We start from the raw sequence: 16,206 nt of genomic DNA, 5'->3' as shown, positions 1-16,206 counted from the left end.
CCACTCAGATAAGACCTAAATCATATCCCTTATGGTTACACAGTGAAAGTGACAAATGGATTCAGGGGATTAGATCTGATAGACAGAGTGCTGAAGAACTGTGGATGGAGGTTTTTGACATTGTGCAGGAGGCCATAATCAGAACCATCCCCAAGAAAAAGAAATGCAAAAAGGCAAAATGGTTGTCTGAGGAGGACTTACAAATAGCTAAGAAAAGAGGAGAAGCAAAAAGCAAAGGAAAAAATGAAAGATATATTTATCTGACTGCAGAGTTCCAAAGAATAGCAAGAAGAACTAAGAAAGCCTTCCTAAATGATCAAGGCAAAGGAATAGAGGGAAACAATAGAATGGGAAAGACTAGAGATCTCTTCAAGAAAATTAGAGATACCAAGGGAACATTTCATGGAAAGATGGGCTCAACAAAGGACAGAAATTGTATGACTCTAACAAAAGCAGAAGATATTAAGAAGAGGTGGCAAGAATACACAGAAGAACTAAACAAAAAAGCACTTAATGACCCAGATAACCACAATGGTGTGATCACTCACCTAGAGCCAGACATTCTGGAATGTGAAGTCAAGTGGGCCTTAGGAAGCATCAGTATGAATAAAGAGGGTGGAGGTTATTGAATTCCTGCTGAGCTATTTCAAATCCTAAAAGATCATGCTATGAAAGTGCTACACTCAATATGCCAGCAAAATTGGCATTTGAAAATGCCAAATTGGGAAACTCAGCAGTGGTCACAAAGCTAGAAAAGGTCAGTTTTCATACCAACCCCAAAGAAAGGCAATGCCACAGAATTTTCAAACTACTACACAATTGCACTCCTCTCACACATTAGCAAAATAATGCTCAAAATTCTTCAAGCTAGGTTTCAACAGTACCTGAACCAAGAACCTCCAGATGTCCAAGGTGGATTTAGATAAGACAGAAGAACCATGGATCAAATTGTTAATGTCCATTGGATCATAGAACAAACAACAGGATTCCAGAAAAGCATATACTTCTGTTTTATTGACTACACCAAAGCCTTTGACTGTGTGGATCACAACCAACTGTAAAAAATTCTTCAAAAGACAGGAATAACAGACCATCTGACCTGACTTCTGAGAAACCTGTATGCAGGTTTCTAACAACAGTTAGAATCAGACATGGAACAATGGACTGGTTCAAAATCGGGAAAGGAATATGTCAAGGTTGTATATTGTCCCCCTGGTTATTTAACTTACATGCACAGTACATCATGTGAAATGCCAGGCTGGATGAAGCACAAGCTGAATCAAGATTGTCAGGAGGAATATCAATAACCTCAGATATGCAGATGACACCACCCCTATGGCAGAAAGTGAAGAAGAACTAAAGAGCCTCTTGATGAAAATGAAAGAGGAGAGTGAAAAATCTGGCTTAAAGTTCAACATTCAAAAAATGAAGATCATGGCATCTGGTTCCATCACTTCGTGGCAAATAGATGGAGAAACAATGGAAACAGTGACAGACTCTATTTTGGGGGGGGGGGGGGCAAAAATCACTGCAGATGGTGACTGCACCCAGGAAATTAAAAGGCATTTGCTTCTTGGGAGAAAAGCTATGAAAAACCTAGACAGCATATTAAAAACAGAGACATTACTTCGCCGACAAAGGTCCATCTAGTCAAAGCTATGGTTTTTCCAGTGGTCATGTATGGATGTGAGAGTTGGACCACAAAGAAAGCTGAGCACTGAAAAATTGATGCTTTTGAACTGTGGTGTTGGAGAAGACTCTTGAGAGTCCCCTGGACTGCAAAGAGATCAAACCATTCAATCCTAAAGAAAATTAGTTCTGTATATTCATTGGAAGGACTGATGCTTAAGCCACTTGATGGGAAGAACTGACTCATTGGAAAAGACCCTGGTTCTGGGAAAGACTGAAGGCAGGAGGAGAAGGGGACAACAGAGGATGAATGAGGTCGTTGGATGGCAACATCAATTCTATGAACATGAGTTTGAGCAAGCCCTGGGTGTTGGTGATGGACAGGGAAACCTGGCATGCTGCAGTCCATGGGATCACATTGAGTCAGACGTGACTGAGTGACTGAACTGAATTATTGATAAATATGTCCTTATTGCCTGTTAATTGTTCTGTTTTTTTTGTAGTTCTCTTTTCCTATCGTCCCTTGCGGTGGTTGTTTTGGCTTGTCTCAGGTCAGATTTGGAGAAGGAAATGGCAATCCTCTCCACTATTCTTGCCTGGAGAATCCCATGGACAGAGGATCCCGGCAGGCCATGGTCCATAGGGTTGCAGAGTGTCGGACACGATGGAGGCCACTAAGCACGCACACACGTTCCTATCTTCTCTTGATTCTTCCATTGTGATTTAATGGATTCCTTTAGTGTTATTTTAATATTCCTTTGTCTTTATTTTTTGTGTATTCAATGCAAGTTTTTGGTTTGTGGTTACCAAGAGTTTCATATATATCAACCTGTATGCATAGCAGACCATTGTAAGCTGTTAGTCACTTGAATTTGAACACCTCCTGAAAACCCTGCATTTTAGTTTCTTCCCACCATGTTTTATGTTTTTGATATTGTGTTTTACATTCTGTTATTTTGTATCTTTTAACTACTTATTGTAGTTACACAGCTAAATGATGGGTTAGTTGTGTCCACCAACCACATATTCAAGATTTTTTAATTTTATCGTTTGCCCTCTGGATCTACAGTTCCCCACCCATAGATGAAACCACTCATGGACTGCATAGTACTGGAGGATAAATATTGAAAAAATTCACCTATAAGTGTATCCGTGCAGTTCAAACCTGCATGTTTCAAAGTTTGCCTGTGGTTGATTGTACTGCTTGTGTCACTAATATTCATGCTAACTTCTTAAGTGGCTGATCACTGCCTATACCAAGCATTTGCCTTTACCAATGAGATTTTTTTTTCTTCTATATATTTTCTTATTTCAAGTTGTGGCCTTTTTATTCCATTTGAAGAAGTCCATTTAACATTTCTTGTAAGACTAGTTTAGTGGCGATGAACTTCTATATTTTTTAGTTTTCTGGGAAACTCCTTATCTCTTGTCCAATTCTGAGTGATAACCTTGTTAGATAGTTTGATTCTATAGTTTGATTCTATACTGTAAGTTGTTCCCCCCCCCCCCCCCCCCTTTCAGCACTTATATCCTGCCACTTTCTTCTGTCCTGTAAAGTTTCTGTTGAAAAACAAGCTGACAGCCATTATGGGGTTTCCTTTGTATGTGATTTTTTTTTCCCTCTTGTTGACTGTAAGATTTTTCTCTATCTTTAATTTTTGCAATTTTAACTATAATATATTTTGGTGTGGATCTCTTTGGATTCATGTTGTTTGGGATTCTATACTTACTAGATTTTTATGTCTATTTTTTTTTAACAGGTTAAGGAAGTTTTCAGGTGTTATTTCTTCAAATAATTATTTCTGTCTCTTTCTCTCTCTCTCTATAACACAAATTTTAGTATGCCTGATATTGTCCCAAAAGTCTGTTATACTACCCTCAATTTCTTAAAATATTTTTTTTTTTCTCTTTTTTCTGTTCTGATTGAGTGATTTCCACACTTTTATTTTCAAAATTGTTTAGTCATTCTGCTATATCAGTCTTCTACTGTATTTTTCATTTCATTTATATTCTTTAGTTATGAATATTTTCTTGTGTTTTCTAAACCTTTGTTAATGTCCTTGTGGTGTTCATTCATTCATTTTCTGAGTTCAATGAGCATCTTTATGACCATTGCTTTAAACTCTTTACCAGGTAAATTACTTATCTTCATTTCATTAGTTCCCCACCCTGGATTTTTGTCTTAGTCTTTCATTTGGAATATATTCCTCTGTGTCCTCATTTTGTTTGACCTTCTCTGTTCCCTTCTGTGTTAGTCAAAACGGCTACCTTTTCTTATCTGAAGTAGTGGCCTTGTACGGGAGCATCTGCAGCAGAGACTGCCTGCACCAGTGTTGCCCTGATGGCTGGCTGGAGTGAGCATGGGATAGGAGGGGTCTGGAGGGGCTCAAAAACGATGGTGGTCCTTGGTGCCTCTGACCCCTCATAGGGTTCCAGGATTCCCCTGCTCACTTAGTAGACATTTTAAGTTTAGTCACTGGATTTTCTTCCTGCATTTATTACATGCCCTTTAAACACCTGTGATTTTGCTTTGTCCTAGGCTGAGTCAGTCAGGGCTCGTGTCCCTCACTGATATCCTTCCCTGTTGCAGGTTGCTGTGATGACAGTGGAGGTCCATGGACACTGTGTCTCTGTTTTTCTTATCTCTCTCTATATATGTGGTCCCTCTGTATGCAGAAGCTGTTCAGTCATCCCTCACATCTTCTTTGGGAGGAATTGCTTTATATGTCTGTGTTGATTCAGAGTATCTGTGGAAGAAGATAGGTTCAGGGTCTTCCTTTGATGCAATCTTAGACCTGCTTCTGAGGTTAATTTTTTGTTTTTTAAGTATAGCATTAAATTCACTTACCAATTTGCAATGAGAGATTATCTTCTAAAGAAAAACACAGAAACAAGCAGACCTCACTGCTCAATATATCTGTCTTCTCCTTAAACTTCCCTGTGGAAGCATATGTTGCAATATCAACTCCAAGGAGTTTATACTGTGAATACCAGTGTCCCTGATCTTTCCCTGTCACAGGAGACACTGGTTTATTAGGGTAAGCCTCTGTTTCGAAGGGTGCAGAGGAAATGTCTTTGTACTCTTAGTTGTTATCTGGAGTAAAATAGAAATAAAACAATTTCTATCTGACTATTTGTTTGAGGAATACAAGTGCTGATGGTCTGAGTAAAACCTAGATTTATTCAAGCGTGTGCTTTGCTGTGATTAGTTGTTCAGCCGTGTCTGACTCTTTGCAACCCCATGGACTGTAGCCCACCAGGCTCCTCTGTCCATGGACATTCTCCAGGCAAGAATAAAAGGATGAGTTGCCTTGCCCTCCTCCAGGGAGTCTTTCGAACCCAGGGATTGAACCCAGGTCTCACATTGCAGGTGGATTCTTTACCATCTGAACCACCAGGAAAGCCCAAGAGTGCTAGAGAGGGTGGTCGTCTATCCCTTCTCCAGGGCAACTTTCCAACCCAGGAATCAAACCAGGGTCTCTAGCACTGCAGGTGGATTCTTTACCAACTGAGATACCTGGGAAGATATTCAGGCATATTCAGTCTTAAAACAAATGTCTTCTCGGTTTTCAAAGAACCACATTTTGAAGTAGGAACTCCAAAGTTCTTGGTGATACGCTAAAGTAACACTTCCTGCTAAGTGCCACCCTTCCCTCCCTACTCCTTCCAGTAATTTTTTCCTTGTTCTGGCCTCTAGTTCAGCATCTACCTTTCTCCAGTTATAGCCTCCAGGCAAGATCCCTGCTGATCAGGATACTAACTTAAAGATCAGTGTTTACTTGTTGAAAATGCTAGTTCACTGTTGTTTCTTTAGTTGGTTTTGCACTTTTAGGGAATCAAAATGAGAAGCTCAAACTCTGTGATGAGTGTATCTGAAGTTATAGTGTTGAATTCATCTTTAAAGCACTAAGCAAATAATTCAAACATTTCATTACAAACAGTCAAACAGGACTCTTCAGATAAAATCACTTAAGTTTATGATCATGTCTTCTCTTATCTTCTCTGGAATTTTTATGTATTCAATGTTTTCTTTTTTTTAATCTGTACTTTTCATTCTTATTTTTACACAGTGAGTAAGTCCTGTCCCTCAACTTCTAAATGTGCTCAGGTTCTCTGTCATTTAAAACATAACAAACAAAGTGAGTCTTAGCTACTGTTTGCCTTTTATTCTTTGCTCTCAAGGTCCTAGTTTCCTTACCTGCCATTCATTTCACCCCTCAGTCTAATTCGTTTTTGATCCAACTTCTTTCACTGAGGCAGAGGATTTCTTGGTATTAAGGTAACAAGTTGCTCTGAGAATCTAATAAAAACTTTAGGGTTCAACCCCAGGAGAAAAAATGCACATACAGTATACTCTCCCAAAAATTTGCCAGGGGCTATGTGTATGTTTGTCCTGAATTGAATACCTGGAAAACATAATCCATGAGCTCAGGAATCACAGCTCTCTTGTTCTTTATTTTATTCTTAAGACAACTGTAGTTTCCAGAAGCCAATAAGTATTTAATAAATAAGTGCTACATAACTAAATCAGTGTGTTAGGTGGAATGCAATATGGTGAGTATTTTTCACTCTGCTAAATTATTGAGTACTAACAATAGACCACGCAATGTACCAGCCTTTTTGTATAAGTTTTATATGTGTAACCCACATGAATTCTGGAATCAATATCTATCCATTATTACCCAGGAAGCATTCAAACAATCCAATTTAAATAGCTACAAGAACAAAATCATTCCAGTCCTTACTTGAAACACATTAAAGAGAATGCAATTCATAACCTCTGGTAATATTTCTTAGAACCTTAATTTTCACAGGTCAGACTTCTCTGAAACTTTTTATTCACAAATCACATCCTAATTTCTCTTTTTGCTCAAACTGTCCTCTATCAATTGTATTTCACTTCATCTTTTTTCCCTCTCAGAACTTAATAATTTAGATTGGCTTTATCTCTTTATCTAAGTAATTTTATTTCTCTTCAAGTGTTAATGAGTCTGCCTTTTTGTGCCTGTCATGTTATATGGCACAGAAGTTCAGAATTTGTCTGAAGATCATTTTTTTTTTTTCCTACAGAAGTTGGACGATAGAGGAGGGGATGTGTGAGAGGAGATAGCATTTTGTTTCTGAACCATAAATAACTGTAGGCTCTCTTATTACCGTTCTGTAAGTTACCAGAAGCAAAAGCTCAAGATATAAAGCTATTTGGACACAGGATCACTAAGGGCTTACCCAAGATGCTCCCAGATCCATTTATTCCCAAAAGCCTGTCCTTTAGCGTCATGCTATACTGCTTACCTGAAACTGCATTCATTCATTCAAGACACATCTAGGGTCATCCTCCACAGGGAAGTCTGGTGTGCTGCGGTCCTTGGGGTCCCAGAGCAGGACATGACCCAGCAACAGAACAGCACCCGTGTCCCAGGAGTGCCGACATGAACAGAAAACTATGTCAACATTCTTGACCTAATGGATCTTATTTTCAAGAGGAAGGATACAAAAATAAAGAGAAAAAATAAAGAAAAAAATTAACTATATAACATGTACAAGCTGCTACAAAACAGAACAAAATAAGGGGTTATCTAGACAGGGAAAGGTGATGAGGGGTTGACGCTTTAATTAGACCGGTTGTTGTCATGCATATGAGACAGAGATATTTGAGCTGTGTCTTGAAGGAGCTGAGAGGGTGAACCAGACAGGTACATAAAGGGGAGTCCTTCCAGGCAGATGGATGGTCAGTGCAAAGACTGACTATGATTCTGGATGTTTAGAAACCGATAAAGAGGCCATCATGGCTAGGTTGGCGTGAGCCAAGACAAGAGCAACGGAGAGAGAGATGTATGGGATACTGAATGTTTTGTGTTTGTGTATTTTTCTAAGTTAATGGTACCTTATTTTACGAAGTTCTCCAAAGAGTTGGTGAATCAAAACAGTTTTTTTTCCCCTGGGGAAAAGAGAGCTGGTAGATGATTTGCTGCTAACATGACTGTGTATTGCTTATCCCTTGACATTCTTTCCTCTTATCCCCCAAAAGAGTGCATGCTCCCAGGCCGGCTCATAGGTCTTGGGGTCTACAATTTGTTTCCATCATTAGATCATATTTCTCAAAGTCAGTGGTTGGCAAATATTCATTGGAAAAAAGAATTCATGGAAAAATATATGGAATTTGTGTATTTAGTAACAAAATAGGACATTTTGTCATGTGGGCCACCCATCAGAGATCTGGTCTGTACATTGACTTTGACTGAACATTTGTCAGAAACTTTCTTGAGATTGACATTTAAGAGTCAGGCTTTCTACATTCTCAAAATTCTATCCTTGTCAAAAGTTAACTCCCCTAAATGGCATTCCTGAGTTAATCTTTCAGTTGTTCTTGACTTTTATAAGGGAGATATTTTTAAGAAGTATGTACATGAAAAGTGTATTTTATCTCAGAAAATAATAATCATGTGTTATTAAGTTATACTATCTCTTCCCTCTCACAGGAGGACCCATTTGGCATAGTTTTTTTAGAACTCAGTGCAAGAAGAACATGTTTTGCAAATTAACTTTCATGCATTTGTTGTTGTTTTCTTAATGAGAATAATCTATGCGCAACCCCTTTGTCACTGGCCTGACTCCTATAAAGTTTAAAACTCTCTTGAATATTTATTGAAAATATGTGATATAGATATGTGATGTGATATAGAGGACACTATATAAAATCAGTCTGTGAAGTGTACAGTGATTGATTGGGTAGTGATCCTGTTTTCACAAATCCTGCAGTGAGTATAAAACTTACATGTAAACGGTAGTGGCATAAGAAATAAGGTAATAAGGACATTAATGAGGTTAAGGGGATAGGTTATTTTCAGCAGTAGAGAATTATAGAAGTTAACTCTTGAAAGTAAGTATCTATCATCTTTCTCAATGTTTTTTTCCTTTAATCATTTTATTCTGTATGTCAAAGCACAGTTATGGCCTTTCCACAGATAGTCAAGGAATATATCATTGTTTAAAACAATCATTCCAAAACATTCCAAATCCTTATCAAACATAGCATCACACATCCTGATCATTCCCTATATATTTGAGAATTTAGCTAGCTTCCCTGGTGGCACAGTAGTAAAGAATCTGCCTGCCAATGCAGGAGACATGAGTTCAGTCCCTGGGTCAGGAAGATCCCCTGGAGAAGGAAATGGCAACCCACTCCAGTATTCTTGCCTGGAAAATTCCATGGACAGAGGAGCCTGGAGGGTTACAACCCATGGGGTCACAAAAAGAGTCAAACATGACTTAGCAAGTAAACAACAACAATTTTAGAACTTGTCCTAAAATGTATGCTAACAAAGTTTACTATCTAAGAATGTTGAAACAAGCAAAAAAAAAAAAAAAAAAAACCCTTTTTCTTTTTAGTGGAAATTTCCTGGAAAACAAACAAATCAAAACCACAGTTTGTCCTGGATTATATATTAAGAATTGTCTACCTTTCTGAAGTGAGAGAAATAAACCAGATAAATCACAGGGTAAATTGTTTTCATAGGTCTCTGTTTTGCTATTGATTTTCCATATGAGACAAAGCACAGCTATGCCTAAATCTGTACGCATTTTGACAAGGGAAGATTATGGTGTGTGTGTGTCTCTATGTGTTTCTGTTTCTATCAGAATATTTACCCTGACTGGGATCAAGAATTTTATCCATGATTTGATTGGTACATACATAAATTTCACTTAGTGTGAAAGAAGTAAATTCAGCAACAAGACAGACAGTAAAGCATGCTTTTGAAAACAAGAGACTGAGTTATAATTAAATGTTTTAGAGACAACAGAAGTAATTATGAGGTAGCAAACAAAAAAAGCTGTCTTCAGATCCTGTATACACAAGATATAATTTTGGTGATTTCCACATTTAAAATTTAGTTCTTTGTATATTAAGAGGAAGTTTGCAGTTTCAAAGGGCTATCACTTATTCAATATCACTTAATTTTGTAGAAAATATAATTGGCTGAGCCCCACATCAGTTACATGAAACCCCATTAGAGGTACATTCTCTCACTTTCTATTACAGATAACAGGTAGGTGTTGATGAAATCATAATTATTGGTCAAAGACTTATAGCTGATCTTCAGCATCACAGCATCATCTCTACTCATGATAGAGGAATTCGAACATCATGAACTGTTTTTATCATTAAGTTTACATATAAACCTGGTAGGCTACAGTCCATGGGGTTGCAAAGAGTCGGACACAACTGAGCGACTTCACGTCACTTCACTTACATATAAAAAGGAAGGCATAGTTACTAACTATTTCTGAGTTGGTCAGTGTCTCTAGAGACTTTTCTTGGCCCAGATTTCCCATTTACCAACACTATGATCAAGGCCCAGCATCTCTCTACAATGTAGAAAGCCTGTTAGAATGTCATGATTCCATAAATATGATAAACACTGCTAAAAGAGCCTTGGCTAGCTAATTCATCTCATTTCCCAGTTTGGGGAGGAGGCAGGCTGGCTAAGTTTAGCAGTCCTTTAAAATAAGGGTTCCATAGCAGTCTTTTTGTTCACACAATAAGCTCTCCATGATGAAAGAGGATCTTACATAAAGTACCTTTATGATCTGACGAGTACATCCTCATTACATTTTTAGATCTCCATTTCAAAGACTTCAGGCCTCCTTTCCTCTCCTGAAGGAAGACCTCTCTCAAGAGCATCGCAGATGTGCTGCCACATACAGGGTCATAAACTGCATATTGGTTGATTAGAGAAAAATAAAAGGCAACATTGGGATTTGCTCCCCTGGAAGTTGGTGTTCTTGCCACTGACTTTTGCCCTTACCTGTCTGTGGCTCCTCTCTCAGCATCCCCTCTGATTTCCTTTAGATCAAACTGGTATAAAAAAAATCCCTGTAGGTGGCTTTATTCTCATGGTAAGGCTTGTGAATTTGAATTCTTTGTTTCACCAAAGCCTGACAAATTCGGCCTTCACTCAGTCTCTGAACACAGTTGTTAAGCAACTAAACAAGAATAGTAAAAATCTGACAGCTGACAGGCTTTGCATAGATTTTTCGTCTCTGGATGGATCATTTCAAAGAATTTGAGCCTAGTGATTTTGACAAACACTCAATTAATTTATGTCATAGATTGCTATCATATCACCTGCAACTTTGTATTAAAACTTTAAGGAGATTTAGCTTAAGGTCAAATGAACCTGCACAATAAACATTCTTCATCTTAAAAAGATCGTACTTTGAGAATATCGTAACTTAGTCATTTGTTCACTTCCTGCAGAATTTAGTTATATCTCAGACACTCCCCTCTACAAGCAACAGCAGTCCCTGTCTCCTCAGATTCTAGCCATCCTTAAAGAAAAGGGCAGAGGAAAGTAAAACTGAATAAAAAATGAGAAACTTGTGAATGTGGTTTTAATAAAGAATACGGAGAGTGAACATCTAGAAATTACATATGAGAAACCAAAATCGGGTCAGAAAGTATACTTTACTAACACCAAAAATATAGATTAAATAGCAAGGCATAAATTTGCATTTCTCTTCCATGAAATTATCTTTTTCATAAATGAAGATGGGTTTTAGGTGTCTTGGTTTCTGTGCATATTTTTCCAGATTACTTATAAATAGTGGGGAAAAGCATGGGACGGGAGCAGGTGGTTGGCAATATTTTGGGCAAGGAGTTAATGTTGAAGCAGCTGCTGATAATTTTCCTACAGTATTATTCATCTCTTTAAAAATTGAAATGATTATAATGACCCTGATACATCACATCATATGAGACTAAAGAGAGGAAGGGATGATGGACATGGGGAAACGTACATCTCCCTGGAGTCAAGTGCTCATTGCTCCGTAAAGTCCTGAGAGGCTGGGTTCCATGGGATGTTGCCCCAGTGGATGCAGCTCAGGTAAGTAATAAAATCTAGCAGAAGGCCTGTGCATGCCAGTGGCCACCTGATCAGAGCTCATTTAGTGATTGTCATCACTTTGCAGCAACCATGCAGTTAATACCCAGTGTATTTGACACCTGCTATGTTAAATTAGTACTTGCAGAATTAACACCTGCTGTCAGCGACCCGGCATGCATGTTGCTTTCTTCAGAATAAAGGGGAAATGAATTATTTCCCAAGAAATTTGTGTAAATTATTTTTGTGGATGAAGAATTACTTGGAAAGATCTTGGGACTGGCAGTCAAGATTCTTCTTCTTTTTTTTTTTTTTTATAGAGTTGGCACTGTTAGTAACTCAGAGTCTTTTTCTGGCTCTCAGAATACAGGGCTAAAAGATGAGCTTTCTCTTATCCCTAGAAATAAACAAGACACTAGAGGCAAATGTGTTTTCTAAAGTATGAGAACTTATATAGGTGTGAAGTGTTATGCTAATTGCCCATTAATAATCATAATAAATTTGTCATTTTCAATTATTATTATTTATAAATGGGAACATATCTCTTATAGTACAATTTCTTAGAGGAGGGAAAAGTATTTCTTTATATAGAACCCATACCTATTTATATTATAGTGAATATAATATTACATAGTATTTTTTAAAAAACATTTTATCTATTATGATTTTATTAATATTATGTAGTTACATTTATATTATAAAATATATACACATATACCATGGGCAAATTACTTAACTTCTCTAAAATCTGTCTACTTGTAAATAAAACAATAATAAAAATGGTATTATTATGGTGTAGTAAACAGGCACCATAGCACAATGCCTGATGTAGGATAGCCCTTTCCTGAACAAATCAGCAAGCAAAAGTAAAGAATGTAAAGCAGAAAAGCTCAGAAACAAACTAGAAACCATTATACTGCAAAGACTTCCACTGTGAACCACAGTAATAATACATGTATGAGACTTGAACCTTAACTTTGACTTGCTTATTCATTTTGATTGAGCAAAATACTGTGGTTCAGTTCAGTTCAGTCGCTCAGTCATGTCCAACTCTTTGCAGCTCCATGGACTGCAGCACACCAGGCCTCCCTGCCCATCGCCAACTCCCGGAGTCCACCCAAACCCATGTCCATTGAGTCGGTGATGCCATCCAACCATCTCATCCTCTGTCGTCCCCTTCTCCTCCTGCCCTCAGTCTTTCCCTCTACTGTGGTAAATACTACTAAGCATAAAATACATTTTCTGACTTCAGAGTGTTTAAATATCTTGAGCATAAAAGTTTCATCATTTCTTATAATACAAGGAAACTTAAGTAATTACTCTCAAGGAACAAAATAATAAAATAGGAGACACTGAGAAAGTTTCATTTTGAGGAATAGTATAGAATATCTGGGGCTTCCCTGGGTGGCTCAGCAGCAGAGAATCCATCTGCAATGCAGGAGACGCAGGACATGTGTTTTCCATTCTTGGGTCCAGAAGATCTCCTGGAGGAGGGCATGGCAACCCACTTCAGTATTCTTGCCTGAAAAATACCATAGACAGAGTAGTGTGGTGGGCTACAGTCCATGGGGTCGCAAAGAGTTGGCCACAACTAAAGGGGCTCAGCACGCACGCTCACACACATTGGCTGTTTATTAAGAACTTGGAATTGGAGTGAGAAAGTTGCATGACCTCTACCAAGTATGTTAACCTTCCTGTGCTTCTGTTTCTTTACTTATAAACTGGGGATGTGACACTATCTATGCATGCGCCGAGTATAAGGACTAAGTGTTTTGGAACAATGGTTATCACCTACTAAACATTCTAAAGGTGTTCATTATATAATTCAAAATGGGAAGTTTGAGAAAGGATGTACCAAGTTTGAGAAAGGGTAATATTAATCTGGACTGGACCTTTGTGAAGTTATACTTAGAATCAATGGGTGAAAGCTATTCATGTGACAAAACAATGTGCACATAGGTAGAAGCCTTGGAAATTGCTGGCCACTTATATATTTGTGATAAATTATAATTGGAGATAAAGCTGGGAGGCAGAATGGGGGTCTACCCATGGAGTGCCTGAAAACCATAATCAGAAAGATGCATTATAATTCATAGGTGACAATAGCCATTGAAAGCTTTAGAAAACAAGAATGTCCATGTTTTCAGAGGAACCAGAAATCAAGGAACAGTGTATGGAAACTGGGTGAGTTTAGGAAAAGCAAGTATCATACATAATAAAGAGGGTTGGAGAGAGAGCCCAGTGATGATGCTACTTCCTAGCCTCATATCAGGATCTAAGTTAGTAATTACAATTGAGACAGTTACGTATAAACCAGCCAGCTCATAGAACCTGAAACCTTATTGGTTTTTTCCTTGTCTGAGACTCAGGCCATGGTCATGGCACTGAATGCTTCTTGATGGTTGGCTATGTGATCTACCAGGAGCTCACTGGTGCTGTGATCTGAGAGATGCAGTTATACAAAACTTGAAGAAATAGCAATTTTAGAGGTTAAACTGTGCAGAAGCCTTCAGTGTACGTGGTTCCTAGAAATCTTCTTGACTGGATCTACAGAGACCCAGTTTAAGAACATTCTGCTCTTAAAACTGTCTGCAAGAACGGAGAAAAGCACCCTTTTGGAATTCAATCAAATCTAATGACTTTAAGGGTGGAGTCAATGACACTTTTTTATACCAGGCATCAGAAGTCTAGAATTCAAGACCAATCTGGCCAACTTCTTTCTTGGAAAACACTGACTCAAAACAAAAGAAAACAAAAGAATGATAATTGATTGAGCTAATGTTAATAGAAATGGTCTTTAGTAAATGACGAAATTCAAATCCAAGTTTGCTTCAAGGGCCTCCTTAGAGGAGTACATATGTAAAATGATCTTAACTCAATAAAGGAAGGAGATTATGAGTACAACAAAACAGTGGTTATTCAAATCTGTATCTTCCACCTCCTTCTGGATGTGGGTCTTAGTCCCATGGAGAGAGAAAACATACATTTAAAAAATGTGAAGTAATTTTATTTAAATTCTTAGTGTACACTAGGGCATAGTCATTATTGTACTGACAGTTTTCATTTACAGACTGCTAACCAGTTTTAGCTTCCTGAAATGGTGTTGAAAAATTGCTATACCAGAGAAAAATTAGAAGTGACAAAATGGCCTTATGGAGCACAACAAATTTATAAAAGGACAGAGTATGTGAAGTATATCCTGTGGGCCCTCAAAATAATTGAGGTACATTGTAGGGGGCTAAAGTGCTGAAGCTTCAGCAAATAAAGAGCACTAAAGTTAGTAATGTTGACATGAAAGGCCAATATGACTATTCCACCCACCAGACTTTACATTAGCTTTCACTCTTATCTGGGATAAATTCAGAATTCTTAAAGTGTCTTACAAGACTCTCTGTCAAGGCTCAATGGCCTTTTCATTAACTTTCTGCTCCTGTCTCTTCCTTCAAAGGCAACTTCATAAGCCTGCGATCTCTGTAGCCGCACATAGCTTCTGTTTGATATAATGCTCTGTCGCCTTCTTAAAATTCTTACAGCATAATCCTTGATTTGTAAATGAAACCCAGTGGGTAACAGAGTAAGTGAGGAGATCCACACCCTATGTATGCTGTTCCTTGCAGTCCTCTCTCTTATACCCTTCGTAATGAGCCATGAGGGCAGAGTTCCAGGGGTTGCAGAGTACACGGGTCCTCACCAGGCTCCAAGGAGAACAAGGCAAGCTTGTTGCCTCCGTAACCGAGCAAGTGGCCTTGTGCTGCTCACGGACCCAAGACGTCACTCGTCCATCTGAATAAGAACTTATTTTGAAAGGAAAAGGGCAATGGTAGTCTTAAAGGCAAAAAAATGATGAAAGGAACCCTATCATGTCTTTCCTTCCTCATACTAACACTCATTTAAACACTCCTGTATTAGCTAACTATGCTGAAAATAATGACAGAAAAGGAAGAGAAAGCTAGAGTAACCCACAGTTCCTTTCCTTTTCATTTTGTTTTAACTCAGCAGTAAGTTGAAAGTTCCTAGGGTAGGAAATGGCAGCCTGCTCCAGTATTCTTGTCTGGAAAATTCCATGGATGGAAGAGTCTGGCGGGCTACCGTCCATGGGGGAGCAAAAATTCAGACACAACTCAACGGCTGAACACATATGTGTGCAAGCTGAAGGTAGAGTGGGTTGGGAAAACGTGCATCAGAAGGCAAGATAAAAACGGTTGGGTTTGTTGTACTGTTTTCACTATTCTGATTTTATATATATATATACACTACAAAATGCAAATTGTGTAATTTCAGTGATTCCACACGAGTCCAATGCTCTTATATTTGAACCTAAAACTGCTATTACACAGAATGAAGTTCATCAGGAAAACTGATGCTAATAATTTAGAAGTTTCATTTTTCTTCACTCAGAACTATATTACATCATGTCAATGTAAGGAAAAAGCCACTACAATATTGTAAAGTAAAAAAAAGAAAAAAAAAAGAACTATATTAAAAAGTGCATTTAAAAAATACCTCAATAAATCTAAAGAAGGACTGGAAGGAAGGGAGATGACTTATTTTGCAGGATCCTTAACAATACTTTTTTTTTTTTCTTCTTGTTTACACAAGGGATTCCCACATTTTTATTTTATGTGGGGTACCACCAATTATGTAGACAGCCCTGTCTGTTCTCGCCAGCTCCCTTACTCCTTTGCAAACCATACTT

This window comes from Dama dama, chromosome 9 (genome assembly GCF_033118175.1).
Source record: "Dama dama isolate Ldn47 chromosome 9, ASM3311817v1, whole genome shotgun sequence".
Lineage (NCBI taxonomy): Eukaryota > Metazoa > Chordata > Mammalia > Artiodactyla > Cervidae > Dama > Dama dama.
The sequence above is the reverse complement of the archived record's forward strand: the minus strand, read 5'-3'. Positions refer to the sequence as shown.